The sequence below is a fragment of the Lepidothrix coronata genome, unplaced genomic scaffold, assembly GCF_001604755.1.
Source record: "Lepidothrix coronata isolate B3197 unplaced genomic scaffold, Lepidothrix_coronata-1.0 Scaffold77, whole genome shotgun sequence".
NCBI lineage: Eukaryota > Metazoa > Chordata > Aves > Passeriformes > Pipridae > Lepidothrix > Lepidothrix coronata.
Window position 1 is genome coordinate 666,082 of NW_016690257.1, and position 21,552 is coordinate 687,633.

General features: G+C 41.0%; 1 protein-coding gene across 4 annotated transcripts in view; it reads left to right on the plus strand.

Moving 5' to 3' along the window:
* DYM (dymeclin) overlaps nt 1-21,552 on the plus strand; it is a 215,479-nt gene that overhangs the window by 148,949 nt on the left and 44,978 nt on the right. The window lies entirely within an intron of this gene.

Sequence of the window (21,552 nt, forward strand, 5' to 3'; positions counted from 1 at the left end):
AGACAGAGGTTTGGAGAAGAATAATTATTAATATAGGCAGAAATTCAAAACCAAAAGTGAGTTTTGAAAAAGCGTTGGTTCCTCTTGTGCTGCTCATATGAAGTATCACATGCAGCAAAATAAGCCACTTGCTGAAAACTGATTTCCTCATCACCTGGCCTTAAAAGCAGCATTAAAGAAATGTATAAGGGAGTATTTTCATTTTGTTTATCCCTACTGACAGTAGTAGTTGCTTGTTCTCTGTAAAATTTCTTGTGGGAAACTGTTACGGCCCAACGGGGAAATAAGGGACGCTTACTCAGGGTTCGTTGTAGGTATGTAGGTGGATGAACAAGTAAGTAAGCCCTTTATTAACATGGCTTCCCCTTTATATAGGGGAAGAAAGGAACATTCTGGAACTGAGGGTGTGAACATGACATTTAGGGAAAGAGAAGGAGGGAACTTGCCTTAACAGGGAGAATAAGGAGGGGTTACATCTCTATAAGGGTTAAAGGGGAGAGGCATAACCTTGTATGGAACATCTGCACTGCGGCAGCTACACAACCAATCAGAACATGGGGATAAAAGGAATAAACACCGTGAGGGGATTTTCCATAAAAATGTGGGAGTACAAAGTAGGAAAATATAACAAACATCAAAACCCGTGCATTCATGCAATAGTCCATTGTATTTGCTGAAAGTCCCTTATGTTCAAACTTCATCTTCCTCTTCCATGGATTTTTGTAATGCTGTCTTCCATCTCTAATACTGTTCTTCATGGTCCAACTCCCACATCTCTGCCTGTTTTGTTTTCTAAAAAGAATGCTGAGGAAACATTCTTGATAATAAATCTTTTGACATAAGCAAAAAGGCAAGGTAGGATTAACAAAGTTATAACTAGAGAAAACAGAATTGAAAAACAAATTATAATTATTTGTTTGAGCCAATTGGGGGCGTTTGGAAGTTGAAACCAATCAAAAAGATCATTGGAGCTATACTTGGGAGATGCATGTATCTCTTTTATTAAGTTTCTTAACTCGGAGATGCTACTACTAGTCGATTGAGAATGATCAGAAAAATTGAGACAATGCATTCCTTTGAATTCTTGGCAGCCATGACCATGAGCAAGTAGTAGAAAGTCTATGGCTGCTCTGTTTTGTAAGGTAACTTTTTTTAATTTTTAGGTGTCGGCTAAGAGGCCTTCGATGGCTATGCTGGTGGGGTTGGCCTCCTTGGCCAACCAACAACCCCATGTGTGTCAGAAGTGACAAAGCATGTGCAGTTCCGATCCCTGGTAGAATGAAGTTACTCCAGAAATTTTTCATTCTTGACCAAATATAGATATTAGGGTCACAGTCTTCTGTAAATGGTAGGTGTTCTGTAAATGAAAAGAGACCTGGATGGGGCAGCGTATAGCTTGAGGGAAGAGTGGTCGGGCTTACTGTGGTTTGTTTTTTTCTTAGTACTTTTGAAATAGAGGTAGGAAATGGAATACCTTTGGGGAATCTCCAATCAAGTTTTTGTGGAGCTTTAGTGGTGGGCAGCACCTTATATGCAACAAATGATCTTTTAATTTTTGGTGGCCGAATTAAAGTAGATGGTTTCTGACTTGGGAGAAAGGTTTTCTCTGGGTTAAATAATGCCAATTTCCAAACTGAACAAGGCTCTCCTACCAGGTGGGAAGGAACTCCTGCCCAGGCTCTTTCTCCACAGATCAGAAAATTGCCTTGTGTAAAAGCCTTTGGTTTAGCAATTGTTTCTGTAACAATCTTTTTAGTTTTTTTCCGTTGCACCAAATAGAAGTATTGTTATATATGTTTTTTCTAGGTGTTACATTTTGTGTAATTTTTCATGTAGTGTTGATTTTTTCAAACACAAGGCAATGATTAGTCTTGATTGAACCTAAGATGTTTCTCTCTTGAGGTTCAATATCAGTGAACTAATGACTACGTAGAAATCCATTAAACTCTTGTTCTGAGGGCATACCCACTAAACAACTTTTAAACAGCTTTTTCAAATTTGAAATAGATAAACATGAAGTATCTGACCCGGTTTTATTTGCCAACTTCACCCAAACGTTTTCTTCTGTTTAGTGGGTTCAGGAAGGAAGGGTAGTTGACTGTATTCGATGGCAGATCAGGAATCCATAGGTAATGATGAGGATGGAGGTGATGAAGAAGGAAGATTGTCTTGATATGGCTTGGTCCATCTTGATGGAATCCGCATAGGACCTTTATCTGTTAAGACACAGGTGTGTTCTCTCCCCCATGTAATTAGAGGGAAAGGACCCACCCATTCACCTGTAATTAGATCTTTATAGATAATTTTTGCTTTTGATATTTGAGGACTGTCTCAAGAGAGAAAATGTTTCTGTACTGCAGTGATTTCATTTTCTATTTGATTTAAAAAATTTAAAACACACGTGACTTTCTGGAGTTGTTCTTGGGGAGTTAGTCCCATACTCCCCCTTTTTTGTTTTATTAGCATGTTTTTAATTGTTTGGTGTGCGCGCTCTACGATTGCCTGTCCTGTAGGGTTATGAGGAATGCCTGTCTTGTGTTCGATGCCCCACAGCGCTAGGAATTCTTGTGTTGTTTTTGAGATGTATGCGGGGTCATTATCTGTTTTACACTCCCGTGTGTGTAAATGCTGTCATAAGGTGTTTTTTCACATCTTTACTCTTTTCACTAGAATGTGTGGTTGCCACAATGTATTTTGAAAATGTATCAATCAAAACATGTACATACTTTAATTTACCAAATGAAGAGACATGAGTTATATCACTTTGCCAAATTTGGAGGGGTTCCAACCCTCGGGGATTAATTCCTTCTGGTTTTAGTGGAGATACTAATTGACAATCTGGACATGTTTGTATTATTGTTTTTGCTTGATTTATACCGAATTGTTTTTGCAATGATTTTGCATTCTGGTGAAAAAATTCATGTGACAGCTTGGCTTGCTCCAAGCACTGTGGGATAACTGTCGAACCTCCTGGTTGGTCTGTGAGGCAATTCCACTACAGAACCAGGCAAGGAGGTGTGCAATTGGAGGTGCATTATGAAAAATGGGAAGTTGGGATTCTGAATAAGAAATAACAATTGTTTAAATAAGTTAAATAAGGTTTGATTGTTTATATCACATAAGTAAGAATTTTCAGCCCTTTGTACAATCCCAACAACATATTGGAGTTGGAGACTATGTTTATACTTTGGGACGAAAACAAGGTCAGGGCACGAACAACTGCAGACAACTCAATTATTTGAGGAGAATCTTTCACTTTATGGTTGTCTTGATGCCAGTTATCCTTTTCTTTCCAAATCACTACCGCATTTCTAGCTCTCCCTGATCCATCTGTAAATACTGTTTTCAAACCTTTTATTGGAGTTTTTGATAGATTTGATTCAATTGAAGTGGAATTTGGTTTAATCTCTGAACAAAGTTGCAAGCAGGAAGGTGAATTTTAATTTCTCCTGTAAAATTTAACATGACAATTTGACAGTCGTGGCTCGTTGTCTGCAGCTTTTCAAGCTGCTCGGAGGTCAGGGGCAGATACACTGTTTGTGGATCTGTGCCTGAGAGCTCCCAGCACCTTGTTTTGCCTTTGAAACATAATTGACTCAACACTTCTGGAAAGGTTACTAGTGTTTTACAAAATTGATGAGATAGAAACAACCATTCCCATACACAAAATTCAATTCCTTGATGGTAAAACTGTCCCAGCAACCCAAATGGTTGCATTTGACCTTTTAAGATTATTAATACAGGAGGTTCACTTTCTTGCTTTTTGTGTCCTTGTTGATTATCTGACTTTTGTTCTACTACTCTCAAGCCTTGTGTGGCTTCTGGGGTGAGAGTTCTGGTAGAGGTAAGGTCTGGATTTCCTTTTAGAAGAGAGAAAAGAGGATGTAATTCATCTGTGGTTATACCTAACACGGGACAGACCCAGTTTATCTGACCTAAAAGCTTTTGCAAGTTATTTAGAGTAGAAATCATTGTGTTAATAGTTACTTGTTGTGGGGTGATGGAGAATTCTGTGATTTTTCCATCCTAGATATTTCCAGGGAGATTCTCACTGTGTTTTGTCTTCTGAAATTTGCAAGTCATGTGTTTTTAGAGTGTTAACTGTTGTTTGTAAAACTTCCTGCACCACAGAGTAATTTTGATCACAAATTAATATATCATCCATGTAATGGAACAAAATGGTTTAAGGGTACCTTTTTTTGATCAAAGACAAAATATCTGCAACGTACTGCTGACACAGAGTTGGCGAATTTCTCATTCCTTGTGGGAGAACTCTCCACTGGTACCTCTGGCGTGGTTCAGCAATGTTCGTTGAGGGAACTGAAAAAGCAAACTTCTAACAATCTTTAGGGTTAAGTAAGATATGAAAAAAGCAATCTTTAATGTCGATTATAACTAAGGACCATTTTTCTGGCAATATTGCAGGCGATGGCATGCCTGGTTTCAGTGCTCCCATCGGCTCTATGGCCTCATTGATCTTCCTAAGGTCTTGTAAAAGTCTCCACTGTCCTGAAGACTTTTTTATAACAAAAACTGGAGAGTTCCAAGCACTAGCAGAAGGTTCAATATGATTTTTGTTTAAGTGTTCTTCTACTAATTGATAAAGGATGCTCAGCTTTACTGCTTTTAATGGCCACTGGTCTACCCATATTGTTTTTTCTGATTTCCACTGTAGACGGAGTAGCTGCTATGTGCCAATGGCCACTATTATAAATTTGATGAAATTAAGACTCCCCACTGAAATAAAACATCCCTTCCCCAAAGAGTCAGACGTAACTGCAAAACAAAAGGACAGTTGCTGTCCTCTCTTCTGGTCCGGTAATTGTCAAGATGTTTGCACTCTGATTGGGTGATTGGGAACCACCTACCCCACTGATGTGAATGAATGATGAGGTCAGCGTCCAGTGTCGAGGCCAGTCTTCTTCTGCTGTAATTGTAAAATCAGCTCCTGTGTCTGTTAATCAGACAGTGGAAACTGTTTGACCTACTGTTTGACCTACTATGGGAGAATAGACAGAACAAGTTATTATTGGTCTTTCACTATTAATTGATTGTGCCCAGTTCACTTGTAAGGGTTCTTCAGTTGAAAATTTGGATAGCTGAGACAAAGACAGTAAATGCGCTATTGGTGATTCATCTGAAACTGTCACTGGTGAAAAAGCGACATTTACTTTAATGTTTAAGGAATTAGTCTTTAAATTCTTTATTACTTGTGGTACAATTATGATGCCTTTTTTGGCTACTGAAGCAGAGTTTGTCAAAAGGTATGTGTCTTCAACGAATACTTCTTTTGATGGTGCTACAGGAATTATATGAAAATCACTATTTTAAATTGTTGATGGTATAATAGGAGATAAATCTATCCACTGTAGGATTACATTTCTGTGTCTTCTGGTGCTGAGGGTAGTGTTGGGCAGTGTTAACAGTTCGGGAGGGTCTTTTGTGTCTGCGCACTCCCTCTGGCGCTCTTCACCCCGTTTCCCTGTACTGGCCCTTTCCTGTTTTGTGGTGGTGTTTTAGGTGGTAAAGGTCTTCCTGAAATGTCGTATTTAGATCTACAAGTGTGAGTCCAATGTCTGCCCTTCCCGCAATTCTTGCATGGATAAGGTGGAAGAGGAGGAGGCAGAGTTTTAATTTTTGGACAAGCCTTTTTTAAGTGACCACTTTCTCCGCAATTAAAACATTTTTGTGGCTCTTTCATTGCTGTTGCAAGTAATTTCGTTTTATAGTTATGTGAGCCAACATGACGACATGCCTCTACCATTTCCATTAACGTAGGATTTTTTAAATGTTTTAGTATTTCTCGGCAATCTTCATTAGCTTTTTCAACAGCTAATTTTTGAAATAGGGCTTCTTGGGCTTCCTTATGAGAAATTTGTCTTGAAATTGCCTCTCTCAATCTGGTAGCAAATTCAAGAAATGGTTCTTTCACTCCTTGTTGAATGGTGGTGAATGATTGACTAGGAGTGGAGGCATCAGCTACTGATTTAATTGCAACTAAGGCAAAATTTTTTGTGCGGTCTAGTTCTTCGATGTTGATTCTCGCTTGTTGGTTATTTGAGGCATATGGCCCTTCGCCGTAAAGGCGATTAATGGTATCATTAATAGATATTCTTCTATATGCAAAAGTCTCATCCACATATTTCCTTATTGAGGCTTTCCATTCGTTCTCAAACATGTAATACTGCATGGTGGTAAGGATTGCTTTTGTTAATGTTCTTATGTCATTTGGTGTTAACGTATATGCATAAAATAATGATTCTAATAATCCTATTGTGAATGGCGCATTAAGTCCATATTCATGTATTGCCTTTTTTATATCTTTGAGAACAGGGTATGAAAGCGGTTGCCATGTTGGTGGGTGGCCCTCTTCTGTGTAAACAGGAAAAGCTTTTATAAATTCTAGGTCACCTGCTTCCTCCGCTTGTTTGCGTGGAATGGCCCATCTACTGTTGAGGTTTGTTGGATCTGTGTCTGATAGTGTATCATGGATGGCGCCATCTTTCCGGAAGTTTACACCGGAAGTATCATGGGCGCTGCCATTTTGATGACTCCCTTCACCTTCTAATTTCCAGGGTGATGATGTCATTACAGGGTTAGAGGATATGGACATGTCTTGTGTGTTGTTATGTTCTGGCGTTGCTAAGGTGCTAGTTGTTATGTCGCCATTTTGTAAGTTAGTTTTCCAGCCCATTGCCGCAACGCCATCTTGAGGATTACTTTTTGCGCCATTTTGGTCACCACCCCTTTGCTTGCCATCTTGGATTTCTGTGAAGTTCCCACCTTTCTTTGAGGAGACAGGAGAGCTACCATTTTGAGGCATTGAATCTCTCCAAGAAGGACTTTTTTGTCTTGTCTTTCTCTGTTGTTTTACTACGAGTAAAATCATTCGCCAGGCTATTAGCGATTTAATTGCAAGTTTGTCTCCCCTATCGCTTGCTTTCCACAGTTTTTCTCCAATTTTTTCCCATTCCTCATAGTTTAGAATTTCAGAGACTGATTCTTTTCTTTTTTCTATCCATTTGGCTAGTGACTTTAACGAATTTTTATCATAAGTATGGCCATGTTGATCAATTAATGTTTTTAAATTGCGGTATACTTCATTTTCGCTCCTTGACAGTTGAGCTCCCATGATTAAATTTTTGATTGGAATGGGTAGGGGAAATCACAGGAAAAGATGTGTTGCCCGCAGCTGCTCACCTCTTTCTTTTTGGGTGCGTGGATCAGCCCGCTCGTAGCGCGTATCTGCCGTTCAGCTGGGAGAGGCCGTCGGAGTACGCCTCTTGCCTCTCTCTCCGGCAATACTTGTGCCTAGGTGGGCAGGTGAGTTCCTTCAATGTGAAGGACCTACAAAACCTGCCTCACGCCTTGGGTGCCATTTGTTACGGCCCGGCGGGGAAATAAGGGACGCTTACTCAGGGTTCGTTGTAGGCATGTAGGTGGATGAGCAAGTAAGTAAGCCCTTTGTTAACATGGCTTCCCCTTTATATAGGGGAAGAAAGGAACATTCTGGAACTGGGGGTGTGAACATGACATTTAGGGAAAGAGAAGGAGGGAACTTGCCTTAACAGGGAGAATAAGGAGAGGTTACATCTCTATAAGGGTTAAAGGGGAGAGGCATAGCCTTGTATGGAACATCTGCGTTGCGGCAGCTACACAACCAATCAGAACATGGGGATAAAAGGAATAAACAACGTGAGGGGATTTTTCATAAAAATGTGGGAGTACAAAGTAGGAAAATATAACAAACATCAAAAGCCACTCATTCCATTGTATTTGCTGAAAGTCCCTTATGTTCAAACTTCATCTTCCTCTTCTATGGATTCTTGTAATGCTTTCTTCCGTCTCTGATACTGTTCTTCTTCATGGTCCTCAACTCCCACAGGAAACCTCTCAAAACATGTGAAGAGTGTATTTAGAAGAAATAGAAATTTATAAGAATATCTCTTAGTCATGTTTATTGCATTGTATAGAGACACCCTAATGTGTTTCACGGGTGCAATTGGAAAGATAAACTTTTAGTTCTCTTACATGTAACCAGCAATTTCTTTGAAATGTTTCATTTTTTTGTGCATCAGGAACTAAGCGAATTAGAGGAATACACTGCACATTTTGTATGCTAGATCAGTTTTTATAAATTGGAGTTATTCCACAGAATTGGTTAATTACAGAAACAATAACACAGAATTTGGACAAAAAGTAGCAATTCTTAACAAGGTCTCAGTTAGATACAGAGAGCTGGGGGGGTTCACCTGGAGAAGAGAAGACTGCAGGGGGACCTGAGAGCCCCTTCCAGTGCCTAAAGGGGCTCGGGAGAGCTGGAGAGGGACTGGGGACAAGGGATGGAGGGTCAGGATGAGGGGGAATGGCTTCCCACTGCCAGAGGGCAGGGTTAGATGGGATATTGGTAAGGAATTGCTGTCTGTGAGGGTGATGAGGCCCTGGCACAGGTTTCCCTGAGAAGCTGTGTCTGCCTCTGAATCCCTGGAAGTGTCCAAGACCAGGCTGGACAGAGCTTGGAGCAACCTGGGACGATGCTTTCAGTTGATGTCTGGCTTCCTAGGGTTTAACTACAGCAACAGCAGGAGAAGGTTTGGAATAACACATATGAAAAATACTCTTTTTTTTTCTTTCTTAATTTATGCCAACTTAAATTTTTCTCATGTTTTAGGGGAAAATAAGGGGGAAAGACATTTTAAAAACACAAAACAAAGACTCAAACCAGAAAAACATAACAAAACAAAATAGAAAACCAAACCAAGAAGCTGATAGTCATACTCTACATCTGTTTTCTGCCAGTGAAATACCAAATATAAAGCCATGTCAGGAAAGTATCTTTTAAAACATTCATGAGAAAAGTCTCTAATATATTTCTGTTACTTAATACTCCTGTACTTCTTGTCCCCAGCACTGTTGGGAGATGTCTGATTGCCTTCATCTGAAACAAAGCTGGGACAATTAAGATACCTTTTCTTCTTAAAATTGTCTTTCAGATACGTTTCTGGAATGTGGTGGAGCTCTTCTACAGATGCTCTTGTACTTATTTAGGCTGGAGACCAAGCTGTGTCCTGCTACTGAATATATGACATTTTCATCAAATAGACTGTGTTCTGATCCATTTTTGTTGCCATCAAGCTGGTACAATGTGTACAGAGCCTGTTCCACTCCATCATTTATGTGTGTACTAACCCAAACTCTTGACCTCAAAGATAATGTTTGCTAATAACAAAAAACAACCATCCTGTTCTAGAGAAAATAGGATTTATTGTAACATTGCACGTTCAATTTGTTTTGTTCACTGCAATCAGAATCATTATCTCAAGTGTATCTCTTCTCCCTAAATAAACTGGGAAAATGGATGTTGCAGTTCCTAAAAGCGGGTCTTTCGGCCACTCACCAGCAACTAATCTGTGGCACTTGCAGAGAAATTAGATGTTTACTCAGTGCAGCCACAAAAGAGTTACCAGAACAAATAATGATAAGTTTTCCCATTCCCACACTGATCTTTTAGATTTTGATATATCAAGTCAATAGGAAGAGTCATGTTACATTCTTAAGGAAAAAGGCTTCATGGACTTTTTCTGAAATATAAAATCATTTTTCTGCAAAAAATTAGCCATCTGACCTTGTGGTAGGCTATGTTATTTAAAATTCATTAGAAAACTTAGTGTAAACTATAGGTAAACAATCATAATCATGTACAAGATTTTGCTGAGGAAGAGTCAACTGACTCCAGATGGATATACAACATACCCAGGTGCTTCTCTGCCTTTCAGCAGTAATCTTTCATCTTGTCCCTGTCTGTCACTGCTGCACTTGATGAACCAGGCTGCACAAAATTAAATTTGGTCCCAAAATAGATGAGGCTTCATAAATATTCCAGGAAATTTTACTTAGCTGGATAATGCAGTTTTTACGTATTTCTATCAAGAGTGTTTTGCTTCAACATTTGACAAAATGTCATCTGTTGCTTATGGGAACACGTGCCTATGTACACAGACTTCCACAATTATTTCATGTGAGTTTCGAGTTTTCCAGATCTCAGTTAAAGGATTGGTTTTTGGCCTTCAGGCTACAGCTGCTTTGTGCTTCCAGAGCATTGAGCAGGAAGCAGAGCAGTGGTCATCTGCCTGTGTTTTTCAGAACTGATGCAGCGTCCTTGTGTCCAAGTGTCCTTGAAAAGTAAGATGGAATGCAGTAAAACCAGCATTCAATCTAAAAGTTACCCCATTTATTTGGTTTGTCTGCTATCAGCCCTCAGAAGGGCTGTTTCTTATCTCCTTATGATTTGCAGTTTATTCAACTGGAGAAAGCGGGTACTGAAATTCGTTCATGGAGGTTTTTTGGGCCAATCTTAATTGATTAAATGATACTTTTACCGACAGTGACTCGTTTTGAAGAGTTGGTAAGGTAAGAGGAAAACAAATAAAAACACTTTCTTATACTTTGTAATATTTTAAAGGGACTTATCTATAGATCCTTTATGCTGCACACCACTTCAAAGATCAGTAATGCAATTTTTCCTTTTAATATGATTGACTTCTCACACCTTTGTTAATCTATCCCCTTTAATTTTCAGAATATTTAACACCACTGAAAGAATGAATATGTATGTATTCCAAGTGGTCTCATAAAGAGTTATATTTCTGAATTACTTTCCTAACCATGCTGCTATCTCTTAATATATCATGAGAAAAAAAAGCCCTCTCCATGATTTATCTTCAACTTTGGTGTAAGATGATGACTGTAAAGCAGCATATTACTGCTCACAGCAGTTTGAGAATCTGCTACCATATCCCCTTATCAAGTGTCTCTCACCTGATACCTGACATTTTTTATCATGCACTGCTGGTGCTTCATACTGAGCCACCATAAGAAGTTTTCTGTGCGCACACAGTCACCTTCTACGTGAACAGCAACATGTTGAATCAACCTTTTTTACGTCACTACTATTTTTAAACATGCCTGATATTGTCATGAGGCCGTCAGCAGGGGTTTTTTGCATTTTGTTGTGATTTTCTGTCAATGTGCTGCCCACCTTCATTTACCTTTGCAGTGATTGTTGGTGTCTGAGCAGAGCAGGAGTCTTGCACTGTGGAATCAGGGGCAGTGTGGCCTCAGCAGTAACACCCCTTCACTTGCCTCCTTGGCATTCCCCACGTTGTAATGATGGATATGTCTGCTCTGCAAATGCTTTCTTGACTTTCTTATGCCTCCCACAGAAATTTCAATAGCAATTTTCACCCCAAGGGCAGGAATACATAATCTTTTTGGCTGCTGGGTAGAGAGCAGCACTGACTTTTCCCACTGACATCCTGTGTGTCATCAGGACCGGAAGATCTTCTGCTTGGATAGTATAGAAATTATGGAAACTCCACACAGGCTGTGTTTGTTATTGAGAACTTGGATTACACAGTCTTGTCATGTTTCTTCCCTTAGACAGAGTCAAAATTATTCAGAGTGGTACTTTCAGTGCAAGACAACTGTCATAGTTCCAAGTCAGTAATGGTTTTGAAATCTCACGGCAGAGATGCTGAACCACAGGATCTAATCGGTGTGGATCTGGAGGAGAACTTAGGAATTCACCTTCTGTGCAATTCACAGCTTTAGTCAGGGATTGCTGTATGTTCAGGTTGGTTTGATATCTTCCCAATTAAAATCGCTTAGACACTAAAGGTAGGTCTGCAAAATCGTTGAATCACAGGTTTTTGTTGGAGAAGCCCTCTAAAATAATCAAGTCCAGCTTCTCCCCCAGCACTGCCAAGGCCACCACTAACCCACGTCCCCAAGTGCCACATCCACATGGCTTTTAAATCCCTCCAGGGATGGGGACTCCACCACTGCCCTGGTCAGCCCCTTCCAATGCCTGACAGCCCTTTCCATGAGGAAATTTTCCTGATATCCAACCTTTAACATCCCCTGGCACAGCTTGATTCTGTTTGCTTTCATCCCTTCCCTTGTTCCTTGGGAGAAGACCCCAGCTACCCCCCCCGGATCCATCAGGGAGTTGCAGAGCCAGAAGGTCCCCCCTGAGCCTCCTTTTCTCCAGGCTGAGCCCCCCCAGCTCCCTCAGACGCTCCTGCTCCAGACCCTTCCCCAGCTCCGTTCCCTTCCAGCCCTTCAATGTCTCTCTTGTCATGAAGGAGCCCAGAACTGAGCCCAAGATTTGAGTAGTCTGTGGCACTGAGTGATTTTCTTGAATGACAGCTGTTGATTCATGGGAAATATGCTAATATATGTGTATATATAATTTTTGCAATGAGTATCATAGTTGTTACTGCTAAACATAATACCGAGGGTGAAGAATATAGTTGATAATATAGCCGGAGATGATGTTGGGGCTATAAAGAACTAGTGGATAAATCCTGTAACTGTGGTGTACTGTACAGAGGAAAGTTTGGGAGGTGTGAAGGAAAAATGTGAAGAAAACTGTTTGGTTTAAATTGCTAATTGGTCTTTTTTTCTGGCCGTTTGCAAGATGTCGTATTTTTCCATCTTATTCTTCTTCATGATAGAAATAAGGCTTTCTCTACTTCAAAACATCACATAGGATGAAAAGGTTAAGAACCCATTCTGAAGCAGCAATAAAGATATGACAAGGATGATTAAATCTGGACTTAGGTAGATACTGAAACACAAAAATGAGTGTGTATGTAGTGACTGTACCAACCTACGCAATTGTTAAGTTTGTTCCTTCTTGGAAGACCACTTACTTCCTTCAAAGATGTTCTTCAGAAATTGTCTTTCAGAAATATACTTGTAAGTCTATAGATTTCAGTAAGTACCATTATGCATCAAACACATAAATGGGAAACTTTGTGTGGTATAACACCTGCCATGCAATTGAAAAAAATTGAATTAGGAAGTACCTGAAGGGAGCCTACAAGAAAATGGAGAGGGACTTTTTACTGGATCACGGAGTGGCAGGACAAGGGGGAATGGCTTTCCACTGCCAGAGGGCAGGATTAGATGGGATATTGGGAAGGAATTGCTGCCTGGGAGGGTTCTGAGGCCCTGGCACAAGTTTCCCAGAGAAGCTGTGGCTGCCCCTGGATCCCTGGTGTTCAAGGCCAGGTTAGATGTGGCTTGGAGCAACCTGGAATAGGGGAAGGTGTCCCTACTGGTGGAATTGGGATTGGAATGAGATGATCTTTGAGGTCCTTTCCAACCCAAACCATTCTGTGATTCCATGATGAGTATCACGATTTCAGTTCCCACAGCAGTAATTGCTGAATGACTCCTCCAAACTGATTTGTTGGTGACATTTTGCAGCTAAGCTGAGTGTGTAGGGCTGGAATCAGAAATTTTTCACTTGAGGAATGTCTTTAAAGTCCTTGAACTCTTCTCAGCGTAGATGGGTTCTGTTAATTAAAGCCTGTATCATAATGATCTATTTACCTTTGTATGGTGGAGTTGGGGTTGCATAGGGAACTTGTCCTTTCCTGTTCTACCAGTCAAACTAAACAAAATCTTCCCATACCTCTAGGGAATACTGCTTAGTTTCAAGGAGAAGCGGAGAAATCTCCATTTCCTTTCAACAGCAAGAGAACCTCATTAGTATTTCAAGTATGATTTGACAAAAATACAGATTCACAGTTTTAACTTTGATTTTCTTAGCAGGAATGCTGTCATTTTCCTAGCAGCAGTTGCTTCCCCAGTTTTGTGGTACCTTAGACAACGATTGGGTTTAGTTCTACTAAGCCATATTTGCATTTTGTTGTCATTGTTGAATGTGGTTTGGAAGTGCTGTCTTCTTTCATGTGCAATGTTGGAGCCCCTAGCTGGTGACTGTCAGGTTTTTTGGGCACTGAGGTGGACCCCCCCTTGTGCTGGAGCTTCTTGGTGGACTTAGACTTGCCTCTTGAAGAGATGCCTAGCATAGTAATTTACTTTTTCTAAGCTAGTTGGGATGAAAATAATTTGATTTGATTGATTGATCATGGGGGCTTTGAGCACCCTGGCCTAGTGGAAGGTGTCCCTTGCCAACGGAACAAGATGAGCTTTAAGGTCCCTTCCAAACCAAACCATTCTGAGATTCTTTGAACTGTAAAGTCCTCAGTAAACAGGTAAAATGGGCAGAGGTCTAGGATGGTGAAGCATCACCAAGAATCAGTAAAGCACTGAGGGACTTTGGGCTATTTTATAGTATTTTTGATTGATTTTGGACTTTGAGAGAGGTAAAGGCTAAATTAAGTTATTTCAACATGAAGTGTTTTAGGGTTGGAATTTCCAAGATAGCAAGGGCATGGATGGAAGAAGAGATGAAAGTGAAGGTGTGGCCAGGAGATGAGCTGTGCATTAGCTGGTCAGCTGGATAACAAACACAATGAAGTCACGTAAGAAGTACCAACAAAGCACCTACACCTTCACTTGCATATACATGTGCCCTCAGAAGCAGCTTTGTCTTTCCTTGGCCAGTGGCTATTGAAGCCCAACCCTGTGGCAGACAGGGTTTCTTCCAAGCAGTTGGGTTTGCTGCCTTGGCGGGTGTTGTTTAGTGTGTTTTGCCTTGGAGCAGCAGCTCCTGGGCCTTTTTCCCTGGGACAGGACACACCACCACGGCATCTCCTACAGCGTAGCCTTGTTGTGGGCTGTGGTGGGCTTTGGCATCGTGGTACAGGCTGGAAGCACTGTGTTCCTCGTTGGAAATGTTGTGTTACCACATGGGCTGGCTGGACATGGGTGAAAACCCGCCCTTTTAGCTTGCTCAGTTATTCAGGAGGGCAATGAAGGAGTGTCAGGATGGACAGTTTGTTTAGTAAAGTGTCTGGCAACAAACTTTGCTCTGGTGTGACAGCTCTGCTTTCATTTCTAAGTAGTGATCAGAGATGCCAGTTACTTTTTGAGGCTATAATCACCATAGGCCCTGCATTTTTTCACTTAATACCTACTTGACCAAAAGTTGTCTGGGTTTGACATAGAACAGCTGAAGTGTATTGCCAGTAAAAGAGATGAAGATAAGATTCCGGTCACCAAAGGCTTGGCTTTGAAGTTCCTTTGCTCAGTGAGGGTAAGAACAGCTTTCTTGTGAGCTTCCTTCTTTCCCCTCCGCTCTTCCACTCCTTTGGCAGAGCGAGTTTATTTTGTTGAAGGTTTTATTTTCTGCTGAAAATGCAGGAAATTCAGACAGCTCTCTTGGAATCTCCCCAAAGCTAATACAAACAAGATACATATGCTTCTCTTAAAGCAACTAAAAATAAATTATTTGAAACTATTTAACTGTAGATATTCCTCTTTAAAAAGGAAAGGGAAGTTTACATCATTTATAATTGTAGATGCTGTTAAATTATGTTATCAAGGTGAAATTCCCTGAAGTGTCACTTGTCTATTCCACAGAGAAGAGTGCGGAAAACCACCCTGGAGTCTGTAATGGGTGGCTTTCAGGCAGGCATGGAAGAACTAACTACTGAATGTCCAAAAACATAATTATTTGAAGTATTCCTTAGCATGTACAAAGCCAGATGAAAAAAAAATGTGATGGAAAATGAACTGAACTGTTCATTCAGCTATACATTTTGTGGCTGCGGCTTATGGATCTGGAACAGTTTACCAAATTTTTCCTCCTTGTTTCTTCCTGGTAAAAGGAATGGCAGGAGCTGTTTGGGGTTAATTTGGCATTCTTAGTCTTTTTGGTATCTGTTAAATATTCGGGATGTGTGTCCATTTGTTTTCCATTGCTGACAAAATTGCCTTTATAGTCATGTCTGCGTCATGGAGGAAGTAGTCATTTATGACTAGAAATTTTTATGATTTATGTTTGCAAATTATGGAATCTCACTGATGAAAAATTATAGTGAGTCATCGTGAATAGGGGCTCAGAATGGAGAAAAGCCATAATTAATGTTGCCTGGGAAACGTCCACCCTCACCTTTCTTCTATCCCTGCATCCACATGGAAGCTTTCAGCCCCAGAGCTGAGGATGATGGGTGGGTCCCACTGTGGGTGCAGCAACACAGACATGGTGCAGCCCTCCCTGATATATGGAGTGCTGTACCTGGTGCTTGCTGCACCTTCCTCTGACTCCTTTTCCTACATCCTGCCTGGCTGGGAGAGGAGGACTTGACCCCACCTGCAGAGCTGCCTCCAGCTCTGGGGTCCACAACAGCAGAAGGATGTGGAGCTGTTGGAGAGAGTCCAGAGGAGGCCACAGAGATGCTCCAAGGGCTGGAGCCCCTCTGCTCTGGAGCCAGGCTGGGAGAGCTGGGGGGGTTCACCTGGAGAAGAGAAGGATCCAGGGAGACCTGAGAGCCCCTTCCAGGGCCTGGAGAGGGACTTGGGACAAGGGATGGAGGGACAGGACAAGGGACAATGGCTTCTTGTTGCCAGAGGGCAGGGTTAGATGGGCTATTGGGAAGGAATTCCTGGCTGGGAGGGTGGTGAGATCCTGGCCCAGATTTCCCAGAGAAGCTGTGTCTGCCCCTGGATCCCTGGAAGTGTCCAAAGCCAGGTTGGATGGGGCTTGGAGCAGCCTATTCTAGTGGAAGGTGTCCCTGCCCATGGCAGTGGAGTAGAATGAGATGAGCTTTAAGTTTCCTTCTAACCCAAACCATTCTGGGATTCTCTGACTTAGAGAGGCAAAGGGAGCAGATGCCCTTTAAGCGGTCACTCAGAACTGCCTGGGTGAGTGGTGAGTCCAAGGTGGTTTTGCTGATGTGAATTGTGGAGTTCCTGGGAAGGAAACTGTTATAGTGTCTCCAGCTGTTTTAAGTAGCTTCTTCACAGCTTTTTCATACTGTGTGCACTCCTTGCTCTGCTGGAGAGGGACCTGCAGTGTCAGTTGTTGTGAACTAAAGCCACCAAGCTGTGACATAAAGAAACTTGCCCTTTTGAAAATTCATATGTCAAAGCATCCTATTACTGGCAGCAAGATCCCACTTGCTGAAAGCCATTTATTGTCATAAGCAATAAGTTCAGGACTGTGTTTGGACATGTTTTTTTTTTGTCAGCCTGCATTTCCATCGCATGTTTCTTTTGCTATTACATGTGACGCACTGACTTTACTTCATCAGGTTTCTTTGGATTAAGACTCCAGTACCATGTGCCCTTCCTGTTGTGTTGATTTTTTTACCCTGTTTACATTGTAGAGTTGTGGGGTATTGCCTTACCCATCCCTGCTCAGGTTTTGGTTTTTGAGGCAGATTAGCTTCTTCCTGCTTTTTTGTGCTAACTGTACATTTAGCAGTTGTTTAGCTGAAAGCACTATTTGTCTGGAAAATTACTGCAATATGGATGCACAGTGAGAAATGGAGCTTCTTTAGTAGGCAGCAGCAACCTGGATCGATATACTCGTTGTCGTGTGGTGCATAACACCCTTCATATGGATCTTGCCACAAAGGAAAGGATGCTCTGTTAGATCTCAGATTTGTAAAAAAAGTTGCAAAGTAGACCTGTTTAGGCTTAAAATTATTTGTTACTTTGGACTGGGGATTACTATACATCCAAGTATAACAGGGGGAAAAAAATTGTTTCATTTAAGTGAATTCTAGTTTGCAATAAATAAATACATAATGATAGATAATAATATATAATTGAAATATGTAGTTATTATGTGGACATGATATGAGACGTAAGTTTGTGCACCAGTAGTTTTTAGAATCATGGAATAGAATCCCAGAATGGTTTGGATTGGAAGAGATCTTAAAGATCATCTCGTTCCACCTCCTGCCACGGGCAGGGACGCGTTCTACTATTCCAGGTTGCTCCAAGCCCCATCCAAGCTGGCCTGGGACACTTCCAGGCATGGGACAGCCACAGCTTCTCTGGGCAGGCTGTTCCAGTGTTTTACCTCTCTCATTGCAAACAATTTCTTCTTACATCTGGTCTGAATCTCCCATCTTTCAGTTTAAAACCATCACCCCTTTTCTTACTGCTACAGACCCTACAAAGAACTCTGCCCCCATCTTTCTTATAAGCCCCCTTTACATACTGAAAGTCTAAATTTTTAACCTAAAGAAAATAATTATTTCATTCGTCATTTCAGCCTGAAATTAAGACTCTCAACATTTCCTTGGATACAGCTGTGCTGTCACTGCTGGTAACGGGCAGTTGAAGTGTTACCCCAGCTCAGGTTGTGGGGCCATCCCCACGAGGGACGGTTATACAGACTTAAGCTGAATCATACGAGGACATGCCTCCCTTTATCTCCTCAGAATTGTTGACATTTAGAGGCTGGAGATTTGCATTAACTCATAACAGAACTTTATTTATGAGTTCTTTATTATTACAAAAATTAAAATTAATTTGATGTCGAATTAGAAAGATGAGCACTCAGAATGTTCTACTGTGGGAACCAGAAGATGGGTACCCTAAATTAAACAGGTTTTTGGTGACACTGAATTTTTGCAGCCTCCACTGACAGTGTTTTGATGGGTAAATATGTCTGTAAGGAACCAAACTATGAGCACATGCCTGGGGTTTGCTGTTAGGCTGCTTGACTTCTTTGATTTTTATAAGCCCTATACTTTTCAACTGGTTTTACGCATTAGTGTGTAAGTATTGAATCTGGGACTCTTTGCCCAGGAGGATGACATGCTAATTAGCAATTGTATTGCAGTAAGGAAAGCAACAGTATTCCAGCCTGGTCAGGTCCAAGAACATCCAACTCTGCCCGTCATGTGCCTTGCTTTTGCACTTTTGTGTCTTCCTTCGTAGTGTTTATCAAACTCAAACTGTTTTTCTCCAGATAACGTTCTCATTTGTCATATTTTCCCCTGCATCCTCTCAGATTATTTCCATTCTCTTTCCTCTGGCGTGATCACTTGTTTTTTCCTTTTTCTTTTAACAAAAGAGACCCAGACTACCCAGAACTCTACCTGGCTTCTTGTAGCTGTCACTGCCTGGTTTATTCCTTGTACAGCTAGAACATGACCAAGCATCTGGCTTTTTGCCTTAAAAATTAGAATCTTTGCAAGAAAAGCACCACATTTAATTCCTCTCCGGAGAAGGAACACGAGGTGGTTCCCTAGGATTACCCTTTGATGCTGTGACTGCATTCCCATCCCTTTTGCTGTTTTAATTTCAGTCTCACAGAGTCAGTACCAAGCTTTTACTTGCCACCTTTCTTTTAATTATTGGTATAATTATTTCCAGGGGTATAAACGAAAAAGCCAAAAAAAAGGTGGGGGAGGTTTGGTACACATCCGTGTCAACAGAGCCATTTTCTGAGCCCTGTTTTGTAAAGGAATACTGTAATAATTTAAAATGTGAATGCCACATTGAATTTGTCAATTGTAAGCATAGGAAAATGCTGTTACTTTGAACTCCTCTCGGTTAAACGTACTGTTTAATAGGTTGAAACATGTCTATTCATCCCCTGCAAATCAGTATCTGGCTTTTCTTTCCATATAACAGCTAATCCAGTCAAAAACATCACAGTCTTACACCGCTGCTGAGGATGGTGGGGTAGTCCTTGACTTGGCCATGCACATGCAGCGTTTCAGATGTGTTCAGCTACTCTGAAAATAATACACAGGGTGATAAGCTTCAATGGCAAAACATTTTTGTAGCCTTGTTTATACCTGTCTTGATGCCATGTCTGGGTGCAGAGGGGCTGTACCCTGATACTGGTGATACAGAGCAGAAAAATCACACGACATTTTATCAGCTCTTACAACATTTCTCCATTATCTCGTCCAGATGCTGTCCTTGGCTCTTGGCTTGTTTTTTCCTTTGTTTTGAAGACTTCTAAGCCTTTAGAAATGCTTCTATCACTAATTATAGGAGAGTACAGTTCTTCTGATAACGTATATGCAGTACCAGGATTCAGTCCCACTTCTCTGTCTTTCATGGAGGTCACTCTTCTTATAACTTATTTTTTTTTGGTCTAGTCAGTTGTGGGTAAAAATAATCAATGTATCTCCTGTTTTCCTTCACTGGAGTCCCAGATTCTTCACCTGGAACATGGCAGCTGAAAAACAGATAGTTGATTCTGTCCATCAGCTCCTAAAAACTTTATATTTAATTACTGAGCAATAACTTCTGCAACTTTTCATTGATTGAAGCTGACCACCAGCAGTCTCCAGCCTAGTTGGAGATGGTTAGCAATGCTTTATGCTTCATCTAGCTGTGTGTCTGGGGTTTAAGGTGAACATATTTTATTAAAAAGCATTTAATTTTTGAAAAGTAGTTGTGTGGGTTCTTACCTTTCTGATAACTGGATAGATCTCACTTGATTCTGAATCATGATGTTCTGTAAAAGTCATGTAATCTGTATTCTAGGATAGTGCCTTGGTCAGCAGCTCACCTTGCTGCATGGGGGAGAGAATTATGCCAGTGATTAGAGCTTTTAAAAACACTCCATAATCCAGCATATTCTGAAATAAATCCAAGTTGGTAGGCAAGCATCACCACCAAGATAAGTTAGGTGTGGATTTTTCTTCAGATTGCAGCTGAAGCAGTTATTTCATTCCCACTGCTAGAGGGCAGGGTTAGATGGGATATTGGGAAGGAATTCCTGGCTGGGAGGGTTCTGAGGCCCTGGCAGAGGTTGCCCAGAGAAGCTGTGGCTGCCCCTGGATCCCTGGAAGTGTCCAAGGCCAGGCTGGATGTGGCTTGGAGCAACCTGGGATAGGGGAAGGTGTCCCTGCCCATGGCAGGGGGTGGACAGAGATGGTCTTTCAGGTCCCTTCCAACCCAAACTGTTCTGGGATTCTGTGATCTACAGTTTCAGGAAGAAATGCACCTTTGCTTTGCATTGAAAGCAGCCAGAGTGGTAGCAAAGAATTTTGCTCTTCATGAGTCTGAACAGGACAGCAAAAACTTCCTGTGTTGTCTTCTGCCTTGGTAAGAATGTACATCTGGCAAGTAACAATTCCTACAGTGCTACTTTATAGTAGAAAATAACTATGTACAGGTTGAACGGCAGTCCAACAAAATGCTGTTACAAGTACTGCCTTATTATGAAGAATTTAAGTGCCATGTGGTAACTCAGAAAATGAGTTTTGTGGGCAGTTGGTAAAGGGAAATATTGGTGATTTCAGTGTTTTTGTACCCAGCAGAAAAACTCAGGCTGGTTTAATGTGATTCACATTCTTGCCAGACCTGTAAAGTCTCCCAGTCCTGTGTTTGATGTGATGGAGAGACCAAACGGTACAAGCAAGGTAGAATTGCCTTTTTTAACTCTATTCCAAGGGAGGACAGACAGCTCTCCAATCTGAACACTCATATTGGAAATATCATGATGTGAAGCTCAGGGAGAGAAATTCAGAAGGCTGGCAGGAGTTCATATGCCAGCTTGTTCAGCTTAGAAAGTTTTGAGTTTCAGAATCATCAGGAATGGTTTGTCAAAGGCACTGACAAGATGAAAAGCTCTACAAGTTTATCTTGAGTGTTAAAGCTTAGCTTAGTGCACTACAAAAGGAGACTTCTTCTTTTTCATTTATTACAAGTATTCTTCAATGCCAGAAAAATAGTTTTTTAAAAAAAGCTCAGAAGGACAAAGTCTGGTAACAGTGATGGACGTTCAAGGTGCAGTGGGGTTTGATCCAGTCAGTTTTACTTCTGCTGTCTTTGCTTTTCTCTTTCACCAGCCATTTTTTATTTTTCTGATATTTT